A 22,252-nucleotide genomic window follows, 5' to 3' on the forward strand; every position below is an offset into this window, starting at 1 on the left:
AAACTGGCCAGGATTGTGAGGAGGGTGCAAAGGAGGTGATTTAGACAATTTGAGTGAGTGGGGCAAACACATGGCAGATGCAGTACAATGTGGTTAAAGGTGAAGGTTTTACACTTCAAGTGTGGAGAAACAGAAAGCCAGTATGATTGGAATGGTGATACATTGGGAAGTGCAGATGGACAAAGGGATAAGATGTTGATAGAAGTAAATATGCAGGTGCAGCAAGCAATCAGGAAGGGAAATGGGACATTGGCCTTCATTGAAAGGAGGATTGGAGTTCGGATGTTGCAGTGTCTTCCTGACGTTATACAAGGTCGTGGTGAGACCACATTCTGGAAAATGGTGTACAGTGTCCATCTGGTAAAAACAATGACTGCAGATGCTGGAAACCAGATTCTGAATCAGTGGTGCTGGAAGAGCACAGCAATTCAGGCAGCATCCGAGGACAGGCAAAGTCAACGTTTCGGGCAAAAGCTCTTCATTAGGAATAAAGGCAGAGAGCCTGAAGCGTGGAGAGATAAGCTAGAGGAGGGTGGGGGTGGGGAGAGAGTAGCATAGAGTACATTAGGTCAGTGGGGAAGGAGATGAAGGTGATAGGTCAGGGAGGAGAGGGTGGAGTCGATAGGTGGAAAAGGAGCTGGGCAGGTCGGACAAGTCCGGACAAGTCAGGGGATCGAGTTGCTGGAGGTTAGAAACTAGGATGAGGTGGGGGAAGGGGAAATGAGGAAACTGTTGAAATCCACATTGATGCCCTGGGGTTGAAGTGTTCCGAGGCGGAAGATGAGGCGTTCTTCCTCCAGGCGTCTGGTGGTGAGGGAGCGGCGGTGGAGGAGGCCCAGCACCTCCATATCCTCGGCAGAGTGGGAGGGGGAGTTGAAATGTTGAGCCACGGGGCGATTTGGTTGATTGGTGCAGGTGTCTCGGAGATGTTCCCTAAAGCGCTCTGCTAGGAGGCGCCCAGTCTCCCCAATGTAGAGGAGACCGCATCGGGAGCAACGGATACAATAGATGATATTAGTGGATGTGCAGGTAAAACTTTGATGGATGTGGAAGGCTCCTTTAGGGCCTTGGATGGAGGTGAGGGAGGAGGTGTGGGCACAGGTTTTACAGTTCCTGCGGTGGCAGGGGAAAGTGCCAGGATGGGAGGGTGGGTCGTAGGGGGGCGTGGACCTGACCAGGTAGTCACGGAGGGAACGGTCTTTGCGGAAGGCGGAGAGGGGTGGGGAGGGAAATATATCCCTGGTGGTGGGGTCTGTTTGGAGGTGGCGGAAATGTCGGCGGATGATTTGGTTTATGCGAAGTTTGGTAGGGTGGAAGGTGAGCACCAGGGGAGTTCTGTCCTTGTTACGGTTGGAGGGGTGGGGTCTGAGGGTGGAGGTGCGGGATGTGGATGAGATGCGTTGGAGGGCATCTTTAACCACGTGGGAAGGGAAATTGCGGTCTCTAAAGAAGGAGGCAATCTGGTGTGTTCTATGGTGGAACTGCTCCTCCTGGGAGCAGATACGGCGGAGGCGGAGGAATTGGGAATACGGGATGGCATTTTTGCAAGAGGTAGGGTGGGAAGAGGTGTAATCCAGTGTCCATCTCCCTACTTAGAAAAGATATCCTTTCCAGAGAGGGAGTGCAGCAGAAGATCACTAGACTGATATCCATGGTGGCAGGACTGTCTATAAAGGGTGGTTGATTAGAATGGGGCCCATATTCATGAGTGTTTAGAAGAGAGGTTAATCAGATTGAAAACTTCTACAAGGAGTGGACAGACTAGATGTGTCCCGGTTAAGGCGGGGTGGGGGTGGGAGATAAGGGGTGGGGGGGTGGGGGGGGGGGGGAGGGTGTCAGCAACTAGGAACGTGAAATCTAAAGGAGATGGGGTATGACTAAGATGAGAAATATCTTTCCCCAGAGGGGATTCGGCCTGCAGAAGAAATAAATCCAGCAAGAGTGATAGTTGTCTGGATTTGAAAGGAACCAAGTGCAATGTAGACAAAGTGGCGAATATGTGGTAGCATCATGGCTTAGAACTGTTGCTTCACAGCACCGGGACCAGGTTCGAGTCAACCGTTTGTGTGGAGTTTGCACATTCTGCCCATGTCTACATGGGTTTCCTCTGGGTGCTCCGGTTTCTTCCCACAGTTCCACAATGGAGGACTATAAGAGCTGGCAGGTCATGTTAAAATTGTGCAAGACTTTGGTTTGGCCCCATTAAGAATACTCGAAGGGCTGAATGGCCTACTCCTGCACCTATTGTCTATTGTCTATTGGAGGACAGAAAGGCCTTTTCCTGGGCTGTAAATTTTCTTTGTTCTTTGTAATCCAAACATGTGAGTAAATTTGCAGATGACACCAAAATTGGAGGTGTAGTGGACAGTGAAGAAGGTTACCTCAGATTAGAACGGGACCTTGATCAGATGGGCCAATGGGCTGAGGAGTGGCAGACGGAGTTTAATTTAGATAAATGCGAGGTGTTGTATTTTGGGAAAGCAAATCTTAGCAGGACTTATACACTTAATTGTAAGACCCTAGGGGAGTGTTGTTGAACAAAGAGACCTTGTAGTGCAGGTTCACAGTTCCTTGAATGTAGAGTCGCAGGTGGATAGTATAGTGAAGAAGGCGTTTGGTATGCTTTCCTTTATTGGTCGGAGTATAGCGTATAGGAGTTTGGAGGTCATGTTGCGGTTGTATAGGATGTTGGTTAGGCCGCTTTTTGGAATATTGTGTACAATTCTGGTCTCCTTCCTAGCAAAAGGATATTGTGAAACTTGAAAGGGTTCAGAAAAGATTTACGAGGATGTTGCCAGGATTGGAGGATCGGTGCTATAGGAAGAGGCTGAATAGGCTGGGGCTGTTTTCCCTGGTGTTTCAGAGGATGAGGGGTGACCTTAAAGAGGTTTATAAAATCATGAGGGTCATGGATCGGATAAAAAGGCCAAGCCTTTTTCCTGGAGTGAGGAAGTCCAGAACTAGAAGGCATAGGTTTAGGGGAGAGTGCAAAGATATAAAAGAGACTGAAGGGGCAACGTTTTCACACAGTAGGTGCACCTGTATGAAATAAACTGCCAGAGGAAGTGGTGGAGGCTAGTACAATTGCAACACTTAAAAGGCATCTGGATGGGTATTTGAATAGGAAGGATTTAGAGGGATATGGGCCAGGTGCTGGCAAGTGCGACTAGATTAGGATGGGATATCTGGTCGGCATGGATCAGTTAGAATGAAGGGTCTGTTTCTATGCTGTACATCTCTATTATTCTATCATTCTTTGTGCAGGTTAAGTGGATTGGCCATGAGGAATTACCCATACTGTCCAGGCATACATCAGTTATGTAGGTTTGCCATTGCAAGTACAGGGTTACAGGGTTAGAGTGGGGGAATGGGTCTAGATGGGATGCTCTTTGGAGGTTTGGTATGGTCTCATTGGATCAAATGAACTGTCTCCATATTGTAAGGATTGTCTGGATATGGCCTTGAGATGCAGGACCAACTGTAATCCTATTGAATGGTGTAGAAGGCTTGAGGGGCCGAAGGGATGCTTTGAACTCAATCTCATTATTCATTGATGTGTCTTTTTAAATTCATTCACAGGATGTGTGCTTTGCTGGCTGGGCCCAGCATTAATTCCAGATTTTTATGAATTCAACATTTACTCTCCGCCCATACTGGGAATTAAATCCAGATCCTGAGAAGTTCTCTCTCCCTGTGTCTCGCTCTGAATCTGTCTGTGCTCCCCCCCCCCTCTCTCCCATCTCTGTTTCCCACCTCGCCATCTTCCTATCTCTCTCTTTCTCTCTCTACCCACTTCCTTTTTCTGTTTCCTAAATCCTTTTCCCTCTCTTGTTTCCACATTCACTGTCTCTTTATCCATTCTCTCTGTTTCTTTGTCTTTCTTTCTTCCATCTGTCTTTTCCTCACATTCTTTATCACTGTTTCTCTCTCATGCTCTCTAAACACTCTATCGCTGTCTCTCTCTCTGTCTCTCTCTCTCTCTAAAGACCATACCACTGTCTCTCACTTTTTTCTTTCTTTCTCTCCCTCTCTTTCGCTCACACTGTCACTCTTTTGTCATAACTCTCTACCCAACACCTCTCTCACTCTTCTACTTCCACTTACTCAATCTCCCGATCTCTCGCTCTAACACACTCTTCTCCCCTTCTTTCACTCTCTCCCTCCCTCACACTTGTTTTTTTTTATCTCTCTGTCCCATCTCACTCACTCTCTCTCCCTCTTCGACCTTCTCTGAGTGTATCAATTTATACCTCTCCCCCTACACTCTATCTCTCTCTCTGCATGTCTTTCTATCCTTCCCTGTTTCTCTCTTTCTTTACCCCTCTTCTCTCTCACACACACTTTCTGACTCTCCCTCACTCACTGCATTCCTTGATGTATTTCCCTTCCATCTCTATCACAAAAGTATATATACACACTTTCTCTCACACACAGACTCCTCCGTCTGCCTCTATCTCACGCACTGACTCAACCCTCTCTCTCACACTCAGACTCCTCTCTCTGACTCAGACTCCTCTCTCTCTCACACAAACACACAGTCACCTCTCTCTTTCACACTCACACACAGGGTCCTGTCTCTCTCTCTCTCACACACACAAACATACAGACTCCTCTCTCTCGCACACACACAAACACGGACTCCCCCTCTCTCACAAACACACAGACCCCTCTCTCACGCACACACACAAACTCACTGAGACTCCTTTCTCTCTCACACACAGACTCCTCTCTCTCTCACACACAAGCTCACAGAAACTGACTCCTCTCTCTCACACACACACTCACAGACCGACACAGACTTCTTTCTCACACATACACACAGACTCTTCTCTCATACACAGACTTCTCTCTCACACACAGTTACATGACCCCACTCCTTCATGCACACTGCCTCCCACAATTTCTCTCTCTTGTGCACACACATTCTCGCTCTGTCTCGCTCTCTCACACTCTCTGTCTCTCTCTCTCTCACGCACACACACACTCATGCATTGTTTCTTATGCACACATTTTTTCTCACACACATAAATGCACATGTGACCTTAAAAAAATTAGCCTGATTATGCATCACCCTGAACAAATTAGAACAAGTCACCCATGTTAAGAAGTAGGATCACAATAGGCCAGTCATCCCATCGAGTCTGTTCCACGATTCGATAAGGTCATGGCTGATCTGATCATCCTCAACTTCACTTTCCCTTATGACCCTCGATTCTCCATCTTGATTAAAAATCTCTCCATCTCAGACCTGAATCTACTTCCCAATCCCATTTGTTTTGGACGATGGGAGAGATATCTCCGTGCATTGTTAATAAAAATTTCAGGACATAGGAAACATCGCGAGGATGCATTTTAAAGCATGACTTTTAGATGGAACAATTTTCAAGGGTAGAACCACTGAAATGTTTTCTATTTGTTGAAGTAAGACTCATGAAACTTATAAATTGTGTCTAATTGTGTATTTTCAGGGCAAGTGATGATTCTACAAATACGAGAAGGTATGTTGAGATCCAGTGTGCCTTCCTTTCTTGACATATTGAAGAACTCCACAGTGTCAGCACTAATGTCAATGTTTACATAATGGAAAACAAAGTGTTGCAGGTGTAGGAGATCTGAAACAAACACAAAGTGCTGGATGAAGTACATAGATCCCTCAAAGTTGCCACCCAAGTGGATAGGGTTGTTAAGAAAGCATATGGTGTTTAGGCTTTCACTAACAGGAGCATCAAGTTTATGAGCTGCGAGGTTTTGCTGCAGCTCTGCAAGTCCCTGGTGAGACCAGACTTGGAATATTGTGTCTAGTTCTGGTCGCCCTATTATAGGAAACATATGGAGGCTTTGGAGAGAGTGCAACGTAGGTTACCAGGATGCTGCCTAGACTGGAGGGCTTGTCTTACAAAGAGAGGTTGACTAAGTTCGGACTTATCTCGCTGCGGAGAAGGAGGAAGAGAGGTGACCTGATCGAGATAAACAAGGTAATGAGAGGCATTGAATAAAGTTAATAGTCAGAGACTTTTCCCCAGGGCAGAATTGACTGGTACAAGGGGTCATAGATTTAGGATATTAGGGGGAAGATATAGAGGAGACGTCAGAGGCAGGTTCTTTATGCAGAGAGTTGTGAATGCACGGAATGCGTTCCCAGTGGTGGTGGTCGAAGCAGAGTCATTAGGGACATTTAAGCGACTGCTGGACATGCATATGGACAGCAGTGAATTGAGGGGTGCATAGTTTAGGTTATTTTGTTTCAGATTAGGAATAATCCTCCGCACAACATCGTGAGCTGAAGGGCCTGTTCTGTGCTGTATTTTTCTCTGTTCTGTGTTCTAATTCAGCAGCACTAGTAACATCTGTGGTGTGTGAGTGTTAGGAGAAAATCAGAGTTAACATTTTGCGTCTATCACACTCCTGACTTAGAGTCATTGAGTTGCACGGCACAGAAACAGACCCTTCAGATCAATTCGTCCACACTGACCTTACAATTTAGAACATTATAGTACAGGCCCTTCGGCCCTCGATATTGCACCGACCTGTGGAACCACTCTGAAACGTGTCTATCCTACTCTATTCCATTTGCATCCACATGTTTTTCCAATGACATGAAAATGCCCTTAAATGTGCCAGTGGCCTATAATTACTGAGTCTAGTACTGTTGCAGGCAGTACGTTCCATGCCCATACTGCTTTCTGAGTAACGACACAACCTCTGACACCTGCACTATACCTATCCCTCCTCAATTTAAAGCTATGTCCCCTCATGCTAGCCATCACCATCTGAGGAAAAAGGCTCTCATGTCCACCATGTCTGATTATCTTATCTGCCTCAATGAAGTTACCTATCAATCTTCTTCTCTCCAATTAAAACAGCCTCAAGCTTTCTTCCATACCAGGCAACATCCTAATAAATTACCTCTAAAACCTTTCGAAATCTTCCACATCCTTCCTATAATGTAGTGACCAGAAATGTATACAATACTCCAAGAGCGACTGCACCAGAATTTTGTAAATCAGCAGCATGACCTTGTAGCTCTGAAATGCAAAGCCTTTTGTAATAAAAGTAAACACACCGTATGCCTTCTTAACAACCCTATCAACCTGGGTGGCAACTACTAGGGATCTATGCACATGGACTCTAAGATCACACTGCTCATCTACACTACCAGGAATCTTATCATTAGCCCATTATTCTTTGTTCCTAAAACTCCTAAAGTGAATCACCTCACATTTTCCACATTAAACTCCATTTGCCACCTCTTAGCCCAGCTCTGCAGCTTAGCTATGTCCCTCTGTAACCTGCAACATTCTGCAACACTATCTACAAACCATCGATCTTAGTGTCATCCGCACATTTACTAACCCATCCTTCTACAACCTCATTTCGGTAATTTATGAAAATGACAAATAGCAGTGGACTAAAACATATCCTTGCGGTACACCACTCGTAACCAAACTCCACGATGAATATTTCACATCAACCACCACCCTCTGTCTTCTTTCAGTGAGCTAATGTCTGATCCAATCCACTAAATCATCCTTAATCCCATGCCTCCGTATCTTGTGCAATATTCTACCGTGAAGAACCTTATCAAACGCCTTACTGAAATCCATGCTCACTCCATGAGCCGTTTTACCCTCATCCACCTGACTGGTGATCATCTCAAAGAATTGAATGAGGTTTGTGAGGCACAACCTACTTTTCACAAAATCGTGTTGACTGTCCCTAATCAACTTATTCCTCTCCAGATGATTATAAATCATATCTCTTATAACTCTATCCAACACTTTACAAACAACTGACGTAAGGCTCATTGGTCTATAATTACCAGGGTTGTTTCTACTCCGCTTCTTGAACAAGGGGACAGCATTTCCTATCCTCCTGATATCCTAAAGTCCCATTTTCCAGCACTTGGCCCATATATTTCAAAACCCTTGCTATTCATATACCCATCCAGATGACTTTTAAATCTTGTAATTATACCCAACTTCACAACTTCCTCTGGCAGCACATTCCATACTCGCACCACCCTCTGCATGAAAAAGGTTCCCCTTAGCTCCCTTCTAAATCTTTATCCTCTCACTTTAAATCTGTGCCCTCGCATTTTGTGCTCCTCTACCATGGGGAAAAGACCTTGGCTATTCACCCTATCTATGCCCTTCATGATATTATCAAACTGTTATGTCACTCTTCAGCGTCCAACGCTTCAGGGAAATAGCCTCAGCTCATTCAATCTCTCCACACTACTCACACCCTACAAACCTGGAAACATCCCTGTTAATGTTTTCTGAACCCTTTCAAGTTTCACAACATATGTCGGATAGCAGTATTCCAATAGTGGCTGAACCAATGTCCTGTACCGCCACAACATGACCTCCCAACTCATATACTCAATGCATTGATCAATAAAGGCAAACGTACCAAGTGCCTTCTTCACCTCGTCCCCCCGCCTACAATGCCACCTTCAATGAACTATGAACCTGCATTCCAAGGTCTCTTGTTTTTCAATATTCCCCAGAACCCTACCATCAAGTGTATAAGTCCTGCCCAAATTTGCCTTATGAGAAAGCAACAAGTCACATTTATCTAAATTGAACTCCATCTGCCAATCTTCAACCCATCTGATCGAGGTTCCATTGTACTCTGAGAACTTTCTTCACTATCCATTTTGCCTTCGGTTGTGTTGTTGTCTGCCAATTTACAAATCAAAGCTCCTGTATTTACATCCAAATTATTCATATTAATAATGAAAAGCAATGTATGCAGAACCAATACTTGTTGCACCCTGATGATTCCAGACCTTCTGTCTGAAAAGCAAACCACCACCTTCTGTCTCTTACCTTCCAGCCAATTGTGTATCCCTATATTCCATGTAATCTAACCCTGCTCAACAGTCTACTATACAGAACCTTGTCAAACACCTTGTTGTCATCCATATAGACAATGCCCACCACTCTGCCTTTATCAATCTTCTTTTCTCATTTCTTGTAAAAACATCAATCTACCTTCCCACCATCTAACCTGTTCTTGTAACTACTATATTTACATAGCGAGGCCAGTTCTGTTTCTGGTCAAGGTAACCCCAGGACTTTAATCGTTGGGGGATTTAGTGATGGCATTAATATTGAATGTCAAGGGCCGTTGGTTAGATTTTCTCCCTCAGGATGTTAATAATGGATGATTCAGTGATGCTAATTCCATTGAGGGGGCGAGGATTAGATTCTCTTTTAAGGTTAACCACCCAAACATTTTTGTGGAGGTGGGAGGATGGGTTGAGTGATGGTAGCATCATTGAACATTAAGGGGGCGATGGTTATCATCTTTCAACGATAGCCCCAGAATGTCAATAATGGGAGACATGAAGGGGATGATGGTTAAATTATGTCTCAATAGTAACTCCCAGGAAGTTGATAGTGGGGGATTCAGTGATAATAACATCATTGAACATCAAGGGGTGATAGATCTATTCTCTCTCAATGGCAACCCCGCCCCAAATGCTGATAGTGGAAAGGACTCAGTGATGGTAATATCTTTGAAAGTGAAGGAGCGATGTTGAGATTCCCTCTAACCCCAGCATATTGATATTGAAACGATTCAGAGACGGCAACACCATCGAACGTCAAGGAGCTGATGGCTCGATTCTCTCTTATTGGAGATGGTTATTGCCTGGCATTTGTGTGGTCGGAATGTTACTTACCATTCATCAGCGCAAGCCAGCTTGACCTGTCAGAGTGGCAAGCTGCTGCAGTAAGCTGATATGAGTTCTTACCTTTGCTTGTATGTGTTTTTCTATGGATTAGGTTCCTCAGTGGAGACTGGAGCACCCGTACTAACGATGGTGCCAATGTGGGGCAGATTCTTAACTGGAGACAGGATCATTCTTCACTGCAATGACAGTCAAGAGGTTAGTTTCGTGAGATGTAACTGAATCGCAAACAACTTTACCAAAGAGTTCAAGGGGAAGACTTACATAATTGAGGCTGCTGGAAAGGAGCATGCTGGGAGTACAGATGCCAACCTTCTACATCCACACGTACAACACCCTACAGTAACATCATTCACGCGAGAGTATCCTGTGAGTTTCATCGCCGATAGATAAACCAAACTCTTTGTCTCAAGGTGCACCCATCTAGGTGATAGGGGTGTTTATAAGAATTCCCAGGGATAGATGGGGCAGGGAAAAGAAAGAATATTGGTCTTCTCTTGGGGTAGCACTCGTGCAGCTCTGATGTGCAAAGATTCGTGAGTCTTCACTGTTTCGATTGATGGGTACCCACCACCCATCTTGGCCACCCCACCCCCGCAATCCTTTCTCAGGCATTGCTGCCACATTATGAGCCGCGTGCCCTTGGACTGGGCAGCTGGACAAGTGGCAATGGAGTCTGGAAGGGCTAGGTACAGACAGAGGGCTGCAGAAAGGACTTTTCTGCAGAAAGGACTGGCACGCGGGAAGGGGATGATATGGGGGCTGATGGGTAAGACAGACACCATCTCAAGTCCAGATCTCACTGAGACTGGATTGCTGTTACTGAGCTGCTCTCCTGGGGAAGGTGGGGTGGAGTGGAATTCGAACCCACTGTGGGGATTGTCACCCTGGACCACTTGATCGCTAGTCTGTGATATGATCAGTACACATGATCCTGCCCATTAGGTTTAGACATTGTTCGTCACAGTAAGGCAGTCAAAGTGGGGAACAGGATACTGAGTTGGACTATTCCAATGAATGACAGAGCACCCTCAATGGGCCGAATGGCGTACTCCTGCTCCTATTTTCTATGTTCCTAGCATTCTCACACAACTCTTCAGCTTTCTACTTAACTGGCTCCTTCCTTCCATTTTTGTATTTTCAATGTTATGTTTCATCCCATGTTTCTGATTGTGTGACATTTTCACAATTTTTGAGGGCACGAACTTTTAAAAATTCTGGATGTAGATGTTCTCGCTGAGCGAGAAGGTTCATTTTCAGACGTTTTGTTACCATATTAAGTAACATCTTCAGCGAGCCTCTGGACGAAGCATTCCTGATGATTTCTTCTTTGTATTTCTATGTTTGGGTTTCCTTGGGTTGGCAATGTCATTTTCTGTGGTGATGTCATTTCCTTGGTAATGTCATTTCTTGTTCTTATTCTCAGGAACTGGTAACTGGAGTCCAAGTCCAGTTTGTTGATAGAGTTCCAGTTGGAATGCCATGCTTCTAGGAATTCTTTTGTGTGTCTCTGTTTGACTTGTCCTAGGATGGATGTGTTGTCCCAGTAGAAGTGGTGTCCTTCCTTATATGTATGTAAGGATACTAGTGAGAGAAGGTCATGTCGTTTTGTGGCTAGCTTATGTTCATGTAACCTGGTGGCTGGTTTTCTGCCTGTTTGTACAATGTAGTGTTTGTTACAGTTCTTGCACGGTATTTTGTAAATGACGTTAGTTTTGCTTGTTGTCTGTATAGGGTCTTTGAAGTTCATTAGCTGCTGTTTTAATGTGTTGATGGGTTTGAGGGCTACTATGATGCTCAGGGGTCTGAGTAGTCATTTCCGAGATGTCTTTGATGTAGGGGAGAGTGGCTAGGGTTTCTGGACGCGTTTTGTCTGCTTGTTTGGGTTTGTTGCTGAGAAATAGGCAGACTGTGTTAATTGGGCACCCATTCTATTTGAATACACTGTATAGGCAATTTTCCTCTGCTCGGCATAGTTCCTCTGTGCTGCAGTGTATGGTGGATCGTTGAAGTAATATTCAGATGCAGCTTCGTTTGTGGATGTTGGGATGTCTTGAAAGTTTCCTCTAATTTGTTTTGTTTAGTGATGACAAAGGTGTCATTCACGTAGCGGACTCAAAGTTTGCGTTGGATGATTGGCAGAGCTATTTGTTCAAATCTCTACATTATTGTGTCTGCTAAGAATCCTGACATCGGAGATCCCATGGGTGTTTCGTTGGTTTGTCAGCAGGTTTTGTTGTTGAAGGTAAAGTGGGTGGTAAGGTCCACTAGCTTAACAGTACTGTCGTTGCTGTCAAGCTAGTGGACCTATGCCTTACCAGCCACTTTACCTTCAACAACGAAACGTACAGACAAACCAACGATACCTTCAAGAACATCAATAATACCTTAATGGCATAAAATTCACTAAAGAGGAGGAAAATAATAACAAACTGCCATTCGACGATGCCTCAGTAGAGTGATTAGGCAATGGGTAACTCAAACCAGCGTCTACAGGAAAACAACACACCGACCAAATATTGAACTACAGAAGCAATCATCCCAATATCCAGAAACAAAGCAGCATCAGAACATTATTTTAACAAGGCACCACAGCAGCACAGAAGAACTACGCAGAACTGAGGAAAATCATGTATACAGTGTATTCTTAGACAATGGATACCCAATGAACACAGTCTGCAACAAACCCAAACAGACAGACAAAACGCGCCCAGAAACCCTATCCACTCTCCCCTACATCAAAGACATATCGTAAATGACAGCCAGAACTACTCAGACCCCGTGGCATCGTGGTAGCCTACAAACACACCAACACACTAAAACAGCAGCTAATGAACTTGAAAGAACCTATATAGACAACAAGCAAAACTAATGTCATTTGCAAAATACCGTACAAGAACTACATTGGAAAAACAGGCAGAAAACTAGCCACCAGGATACATGAACATCAGCTAGTCACAGAACGACATGACCCTCTCTTACTTGTATCCTTACATACAGATAAGGAAGGACATCACATCGACTAGGACAACACGTCCATCTTAGGATAAGCCAAACAGAGACACACGAGAATTCCGAGAAGCATGGTATTCCAACTGGAACTCTATCTACAAATGCATTGACTTGGACACCATTTACCACCACCACCACCCCCCACTGTGAAAAAGAACAAGAAATGACATCACTATAGGAAATGACATCACCAGAGAAAATGACGTCATCAACCCAAAGGTACTAAAACATAGAAATAGAAAGCAGGAATCATCAGCAGTGCTTCATCCGGAGGCTCAGTGAAGATGTTAATAGTATGGCAACGAGACATCTGAAAATAAACCTTCCAGCTCAGCATTCAAACCTACATCCAGAACGTCAACCTAATCTACAAACGTTCTCAAAACTCCCTGTTTTAGTTTATATTTCATACCTTTGAGAATTTTAATTTTCCATATCAAACTGCCATGGCTTGGAGTTATCACAAATAAAAAAAATGAAAACGTACGGATGGTGCAATCACACAGGGATGAAACAATCTCTTGATAAGAGAACATCACCTCCATTTTAAAAACCAAATTCCTGATCACTTCCCAATTTTAGTTTAAACAAAACACATGGTTTAATGTATATACCACGTCTGTTATGGACTCAAATATAATAATGGTGCCCACAACTGTATACAATACTTCAGCTAAGGTCTAGCAGGTGTCTTGTGGATAATCGACATCACCACCCTGCACTCGGAATTTACAGCTCTATTAATAAAGGCAAAGACACTGTATGCTTTATTAACTGCGCTCCCCCTGTTCTGCCACCTTCACTGATCTGTGCACATGAACCCCAGTTCCCTCTTTTCCTCCACCCTCTTCAGAACTTCTTTACCTTCTTTATATTGCCTTTCAATGTTCATCCCACCAAAATGCAGCACCTCACACTTCTCTTTGCATTGAATTGTATCTGCCACCTCTCTGCCCACTCCACCAACTTGTTAATGTCCTATCGGATTTCCATAACGTTTCTCCATATAGCTAATGATTCTCCCAGGATTTGTGCTATCTGCAACTTGGATATGGTCCCCCTGCACAGCAAGACCTAGATCATTAATGATATATATCAGGAAAACGAAGGAGACAGTATTCCCACTACAAACCTCCCTGAAAAGTGATCGAGTCAGTGGGCTGAGGAGTGGAGGATGGAGTTTAATTTGGATAAATGTGATGTGTTGCATTTGGTAAAACAAACAAGAGCAGCGTGTATGCAATTCAAAGGGCCTTAGATAGTATATTCGAACAGAGAGACTTAGGAATCAGGTGCATAATTCTTTGAAACATGCATCACAGGTAGACAGGTGGTAAAGGTGATATTTACCATGTTTGCCTTCATCGCTCAGACCTTTGCATATAGGAATTGGTACGTCATGTTGAGGTTGTACAGTATGTGGGTGAGGCCTCTTCTGGAATACTATCTCCAGTTCTGGTTGACCAGTTATAGAAAAGATATTATTAAGCAGAAGAATGTTCAGAAAATATTTACCAGGATATGTTATAGTGGAGGGTTTGAGTTAAAAAGAGAAGTTGGACAGGCTGGAATGTAGGAGGCTGAGGAGGATGACCTTACAGACGTTTATAAAATCATGGATAAGATGAATGGCAAGTGTCTTTTTCCCTAGGGTGGGGTATTTCAAGACTAGGAGACATAGTTTTAAGGTGAGAGGAGAACGATTTAAAAACAGATATATGGGGCAATTGTTTTTACACAGACAATGGTTCGTGTATGGAATGAACTTTCAGGAGAAGTGATGGGTGTGCGTACAGTTACAACATTTAATAGAAAACATTTCACTAAATACATTAATTTTTAAAAAAAAATGTTTGCAGGAAGATGAGCCAAGCGCAGGCAGATGGGGCTAGTCATTTTGGGATTATGATCCGCATGGACTCGTTGGACCAACGTATCTATTACTGTACTGTATGAATCTATGACTCTAAGATTCTATGAAGCTGAGTCTAATGAATTCTTTTAATCCTTTCTTAAACACCCCGTTTAGCAGTTTCTCTTCCACAGTCAATGCAGGACATTAGGAAACAGTTCTTCCTAAATATTAACTAGGTGCAGCACAGACGAATATCTGTTCCATACTTAGCAGGCGCTGACTGCTATCTCGGTATAGCAGTGACTTGTGACACTTGTGTTTTCAATTTCTTTAAATGTGGAATCAGAATAAAACCATTTAGCCCATTGCGTATGCTCCAGTGTTCAATGATATCACAGTCAGTCTGATCATCTACAACTCTACTCTTCCCAATTAAAGATCTCAGCCTTGGATACACTCAATGATTCAGCTTCAATAGCCCTCTGCGGTAAAGAGTTCCACAGATTCACTTCCCTTGGACAGAATAAATTACTTCTCATCTTCATCTTCACTGGCTAACCTCTTCCACCACCCCACCCATCTTATTCTGAGACGATGCCCCTCTGGTCCCAGGCTATCCCACACAAGGTGAAACAACATCTCTCCATATCTATGCTGTTGGGACTATTGAAGATTATTCAATAAGGCCACCTCTCCTTCTTGTAAACTCCAATGAGGACTGGCCCAATTAATCACGATCTCTCTCGTCACACAGTCCCTCCATATCCGGCTCAGCTGAGTGAACCTTATCTGCACTGCCTCCAATGCTGGTTTATCCTTCCTAAGGTATGGGGCCTAAACTGTTCATTTTCTCCAAGTTGTTGTCTGACCAATGCCTTGTGTGTTTAATTTCAGCAACACCCTCCACCTTTTATACTCCATTCCCTTTGAAATAAAAACAACTTGCATTCCCTGTAACCCACTGAAGTTGCACCCTAGCATTTTGTTTTGTAATCCACATACAAGGATTCCCCAAAATCCCTCTGTACCATAGCGTTCCGCGGTCTTTCTCTATTTAAAAGATACTCCTCTATCTTTCATGTCAATGGGATGTACCTCTCCTGATAATACCTCTCCTGAGAATACAGATTAGTTTTTCTGTACTTTGGATAGTGGACTGAAATGGGGAAAAGACGCTGAGAAAGCAAAACTCGCTGCCCCTTTTAAAAAGTAGTTTGATAACCCTCATTGGAAGAGCCTGTTGCATAGTTGCCTGCTGAAGCAGAACAGAAAGTCGCATTGGACGCTGAGGTTGAGTCAGGGGATGTGTATGAGTTGGGATTTGGCTGATTGGTCTGGTTGGTGCTTACATCCTGTTATTAATTTGAGTCATTTATTTTTTGACAGCTCCTGATTCGACTTTGAGTATTGAATCTGAGCCAGAACCTCTGTTGTATGAACACACACTGCGGTTGAGTTGTCACTTCACGTTTAGCTTGCGAGATGAAGTTATTTGCACATTATATCGGGAAGGCTCTGTTATGGCTGAGATCCGGACAAGAAATAAAAGTGTTTCTTTTGAAAAGGACCGGGTAACATTAGAGGATACAGGACGTTATCGATGCCAAATGCAGTTTGTTCATTATCCCAATGCTCCCACACACACGTCAGCTTACAAATATGTGGATGTGCGAGGTATGTACCACTTTAGAACATAAGGGTTAGAAGCAATAGGAGGCCATTTAGTCCCTTAGGAGCCTGCTCCCCTGTTCCATATGACTGTGGCTGATCACATCTCAACCTCAACTGCACTTGCCCACCTCCACTCTCTTTAACCCGTCATGTTGACTTGAAACAATGGTCAATGTAAACCCATCGACAATTCCGATGCCAGGCTGATGACTCGTCTATAACTGAAATGGATGTTTTCTACATGGATTTTACTAAGGCCTTCGACAAGTTCCTGCACTACAGATTATTCACAAAGGGTACGTTGCATGGGATCTAGAGAGAGATAGCTGAATGGATTTAAAATTGGCTCAACTCTAGGAAACAGAGAGTGATGTTTGAAGGTTGTTTCTCAGACTGGAAGCCTGTGACTAGTGGTGCGCCACAGGGGTCAGTACTGAGACGTTCGTTATTTGTTATTTGCATAAATGATCTGGATGTGAATACATAAGGTATGATTAGTAAGTTGGCAGATGATACAAAATTAGGAGGTATCGTTGATAGTAAGGAAAAAGGTTATCAAAGATTACAGAGGAATCTTGGTCAGATGGGGAAGTGTGCTGAGGATTGGAAAAATCAAAAATCTTTCCGTCTCCTCCTCAAAGTTATTCAGTGTTCTGGCAACCCCCACAAACTCTGGAAAGGGCGTATGGGTGAATTTCTACAGTTATACGCCTCCCTACCCCCTCCCCACTCTGAGAAAATCCATTCCTCGTTATCTCTGTTTTCAGTCTGCCCAGTCCCTTATCCTGAAATAATGACCTCTCATTCTGGATTGTACCACAGGAGGAAACATCCCCTCACCATCTTCTTTGTCAACACCACAACCCCCACCCCCCCCTTACCATCTTATATTCCACAATTGGACCTCCTCTCATTCTTCTAAACTAAAGAGAATACAGGTCGAAACCGTTTAATCTCTCCACATAAGATAAAACCCTGGAATCGACTGAGTGAATCTCTGCTGAACTGCCTCCAATGCAATTGCATCCCTCCTCAAGTAAGGGGACCAAAGCTCTACGCAATACTCCAGATGTGGAAACCCTAGTGCCTTGCACAGTTGCAGCAACACTTCCCTACTATTTATACCATTCCTTCAGAAATTGCCAGTTGCCTTCCTTATTATCTGCTGTCCCCACTTGTCAACTTTCGAAGGTTCATGCACAAGGACACTCTGATCCCTCTGCACCGAATCATTCCGAGATTTCTCTCCGGCTTGAATAATAAGTTGCATTTCTATTCCTTTGACCACAATGGGTAACCTCACACCAACGTGCATCAAATGTCAAATGTTGGCACCATCACCTAACCTATTCGGGTTCCATTTGTAAATGTCTTCTTTCTTCCTTACAGCTTATAGTTTCTCAACTATTTTAGTGTCAGCTGCACATTTGCTGGCAGTAACATCTATCCCTGTATCCAAATTATGAATGCAGATTAGAAATAGTTGGAGACAAAGGCTTAACCCTTTCGGTTCCCACTCATTATATCCCACTCAAATAGAAATAAAAGACCCATTTATCCTAACACTGTTGTCTGTTGACTAGCCAATCTGCTATCTAAATTGTTATACCACAAATTTGATGTGAATATGATTTAGAAGTTGATCGCACAATTTGATTGATTTAATTCCCATGAAATCAAGAGCGAAATGTATTTCAGCAGCTGAACAGGCGACACTGAGTGATTGGCATTATTAAGGCAGTGATAAGTTGAGCGGTTAATTCTAGCTGAAAACACCACGGTGCAGGCTCTGATATCAATGGCTAGCTATAATGCTTATGGTTTTACCCCATTAACCAGGTTGAACTGCCCCCATGTTGACTTGAAATGAAGGGCTTTTGCCCGAAACGTCGATTTACCTGCTCCTCGGATGCTGCATGAACTGCTGCACTTTTCCAGCACCGCTCAAATCGAGAATCTAGTTTCCCGCATCTGCAGTCCTTGTTTTTATCCATTTACCCTGACCGGTCTTTAAGTGGTAATCGGGTTCATTTCAGCAGGGGCTTTCTCCGGGGTTGCTAAACAGGGTGATATCCAACCTACAGCTCAGCGAGCAAACCTACACCCTAAACCTCAACCTAAGCAACAAACCTTCACAAACCTTGCAAAAAGTTGCTACAAAAGGTTGGGTCTCTGGGAAGGTTGGTGGCAGACCACAATCTTCTGTTTGCATGGCATTCTGCTGCACATCTTCCATGGACCCATCCCCGTCTACCTTCTTTCCTTCGCTTTTAACATTTACTGCTGCTTGTAGATCTGCACATTTACTTTTTAACTGACTGACTTCATTCTCAGTGGCATCTGCAGCTGAAACAGCTCGCAGAGTGCCCTTGTACGCTTTCTCACATTGGGTTTGGAATTGCCCCATGTGTAAAGTTTGGCCTGATTTCTTTGTTCCTGTGTCATGATTTTCACTTGCAACTCTATTTCTTTCCCTGCATTCTCTGATTCTTTACGTAACTTTTGTAATTTCTGGGCGAGAGTGAGGACTGCAGACGCTGGAGATCAGAGTCTAAAAGTGTGGCGCAGGAAGAGCACAGCCAGTCAGGCAGCATCTGAGCAGCAGAAGAGTCGACCTTTTGAGTCTAAGCTCTTCATTTCTGATGCCCCTGCTCCTCAATGCTGTCTGACTGGGTGTGCTTTGCAAACGCCACACTTTTAAACTTTTTAAATTCCTGCTCAGTTCCTAGCAATTGTCTGAAACAGTATATTATTGTTATAGGTTTTTCAAGTTTGAAAGACCAATTTCTGAGAACTTTCCTCAAATTGTCTCAATATGTTGGTCCCATTTCATCATTACTGCAAAATTATGGCAAGATAGGCCACCTTTCCTTACTAATATCTACATTGTCTCAACTTCATTTCCCAAGCGGACAAACGTCTTTTCTGGCACCTTTGTCATTCTAAATTAGACTAAGGGTATGGATTTCACTGTGTTCCTGTCTTACTCACAACGGGCAAGTACCAACTAACGGTGTTTTCCCTTACCTGTCCCACCGGATCCCCCTCTCTCTCTCGTTCTCTCTCTTCCTCTCTCTCTCTCTATCTCCCTCTCTCTCTCACACACACACACACACACAAACACACCTACCTACCTACTGGCTTTACCCTTTGAAGTATGGTCCAATGTCGATCTTTCTATTCCTTCAATTTACTTGAATTCCTGACTATCACGTAGGACTTTGTCCTCTTAATTCAAGCACAGGTAATTATTTAGGGAATATTAGGTTCCATGGGGTTCAAGTTTGCAGCAACAAAGTCACTTCTTATCGAGTCCCACCAGAGTCGCCCATTTCTTGCGTCTGTCACACAGTGTGTTTTGACTCTAATATTCAGAAAAGAACTGCGAGTCGACTAATAACATTAGTAATAAACGATTTGTTTCGATTTTAACACCTCTAATACTATAATAACAATAGACTATAAACTAATAATTAACGTTATAAGTCTAATTAACTATCTTATTCTTTAACTTAACTTTGACTGGACAAATATCACCACACTAGATATTGGCTTTCATGCACGTGGCAATGGTAATTTGCTCTTCTGCTGGCGGTCCAATGGTCATCTTCTTTTCATGGTTGTTCGTCTTGAGCTACCACTCCTGACGGTTGCGTTGCAGTGATCCCAATACCTGGACGTTTTCTCATCCCTTTGGGATGGTCTTTGATGCCAACCACGGCGGCACAGTGCCTCAGTGGTTATCACTGCTGCCTCACAGCATCAGGGTGCTAGGTTCGATTCCCGCCTGTCTGTGTGGAGTTTGCACATTCTCCATGTCTGCGTGAGTTTCCTCCTAGTACTCCGGTTTCCTCCCACAATCCAAAGATGTTGAGATCTGGTGAATTGGCTATGCTAAATTGCCCACAGTGTTAGGTGTGTTAGTCAGGTCTAAATAAAGGGTAGGGAAATGGGTTTGGGTGGGTTTCTCTTCAGAGGGGTGGTGTGGACATGTTGTTGCGAAGGCCTTGTTTCCACACTGTAGATAATCTAATCTAATCAATGGATCGATCAGAGCTTGAGCACCCTGATCGATCGGGCCTAATCAGGCATTGATGTGTTGATGGTTGGTGTTCCTCAGGCCTCCGTTTCTAAGCATTAGGGGCATGAAGGTCAAGTAGATTTTCCCAAATAAGGATGTGAGAAACTTCTGTGTTTTGAAAAATAACCTTTTAGTTCAGGAAATGGGCTGTGTGAATTGTATATTGCGCTATCTGCAGCTGCAGCCTGTCTGAGTCTGTAGCTTGTTTATTTCAGTGTATTTACCAGATAATTTGGTCAGTGCGTGGCTAGATGTCCCAGCGTGCTTTATTTATTATTCCGTTTTTCATACGCCTGCCATTTTGAGCTTCCTGTCTGGCCACAGTAAGTGAATAAAACTCACATCGCGTTAACCAAATTGAAGTGCATTAACGTATGGCAGTATAGCTCAGTGATGTAGAATGTGAGCTTTTTAATATGTAGGAAATCTTGGTCGTAACAAGTGACCTGACGTGATTCGTTCTTTCATAACATCGCACACAATAGGAGGAGGAATAAGTCATTCAGCCCTTCGAAGCCAGCTTCACCACTCAGTCTGATCGTGGCTGATCATCCAACTCAGTGGTATGGTTCCTCGTTTACTCCATGCCCTTTGATCCCTGTAGCCCTAAGAACTAGCGCTGATGGAAATAGAGTTAGAATAGAAAGGTGCTTGTTTTTGCATGTTAACACTCAATAGACCGAATGGCCTCTTTCTGTACTGAAGATTCGACGTTTATATCTAACTCTGGACCTTTACCACTGGCAATGTGTATTTATGTGTAAAAATCATATGTATGCAATTTTTGATGGGATCATTTCTTTTGTTGCATGCGACTTAATCAATGCTGGAATTTTCTCTCTTCTTCTCAGTCCCACTGAGCTGCCCATCCATCAGCTCAGATCTGAAGGGCTCCATTGTGTCCCATTGGTGACCGCTTTACCGTCTGGTGTACCTCAAAAAGAGAGACACTCCCTATAAACCTCTTGCTGTATCATCATCACGAGCTCCTGGGTAACACGACAGTCATTGACTCCAGAACAGCCACTTTCCATGTTACCGTGCCATCTGAGGGGGAGGATGCCATGTACTCCTGTGGTACTGAAAATGCCGTTACCCATGCTGTCACCTGTAGCAAGCCACTCACTCTCACAATTTCAGGTTTGGATCAAAACGGAAGAAGTCATCAATTGTAGATTGTCATGTTGTCTGAGAGCACACTCAAACGCAGATATCCTGCAGACAAAAGGTAGGCAAGCAACTCAGTACTTAACTCAATAAACCCTTCTTTATTTAACCTTTCAGATAGCAGCACTCAACATAAAACATACATTCACTTCTTCCCTCATTTGACTTAACGTTAGCTATAACTCACTCCATTTAGCTTCAGTTTGTTGATTTAATTCACATTCAACCCTAACTCAAACACTGATTTGAGTTAGTGTAGATCTTGCCTCATGATTCTTTTTTCGCTCTGAAGATCACTTCAGGGTGCATACCAGTTGTTCTGTTATAATGCACATTGCATTAACAGAATTTGCTGTAATGTGATTGACAAATTTGGGATATCGTTTTTAACGTGCGAACTTTTAAAATGCGTCTTGTCTGTAACGCAATTACTCACCAACACTTGAACCACTGTTTCTAAAGCGTGATTTTTCTATAACGTGGGCTTGGACAAGAATCTGTACATTGTGAATTTTGGTCTCCACAGCTCCTCCTGAGAAATTCTTTGTTCCACTCATGTTACATCAAAGTGTGTGCCTCCTTTCAGAAACTTCTCTAGCAGTCAGCTAATGAATTGACCAAATTCTGATCACATTGCTTCAACCCAGCCGAAGATGTTTTACTAAGTCTTGGTTTTACAAAGCATGGAATCAGGGCTTTCATCCCAATTTGGCCATGCCGGCCACATTTCCCAAACTAAACTACTCCTATTTGCCTGCATTAGGCCCAT

General features: G+C 43.6%; 2 pseudogenes; one reads left to right on the forward strand and one right to left on the reverse strand.

The window, feature by feature from the left end:
• The window catches only part of LOC148135461 (Fc receptor-like protein 4), a 451,279-nt pseudogene that overhangs the window by 356,237 nt on the left and 72,790 nt on the right, over positions 1 to 22,252 (reverse strand).
• The window catches only part of LOC148135465 (Fc receptor-like protein 2), a 37,094-nt pseudogene continuing 20,285 nt past the window's right edge, over positions 5,444 to 22,252 (forward strand).

The sequence above is a fragment of the Chiloscyllium plagiosum genome, unplaced genomic scaffold, assembly GCF_037043375.1.
Source record: "Chiloscyllium plagiosum isolate Xiang-an unplaced genomic scaffold, Cpla_swu_hap1 HiC_scaffold_49, whole genome shotgun sequence".
NCBI classification, from domain to species: domain Eukaryota; kingdom Metazoa; phylum Chordata; class Chondrichthyes; order Orectolobiformes; family Hemiscylliidae; genus Chiloscyllium; species Chiloscyllium plagiosum.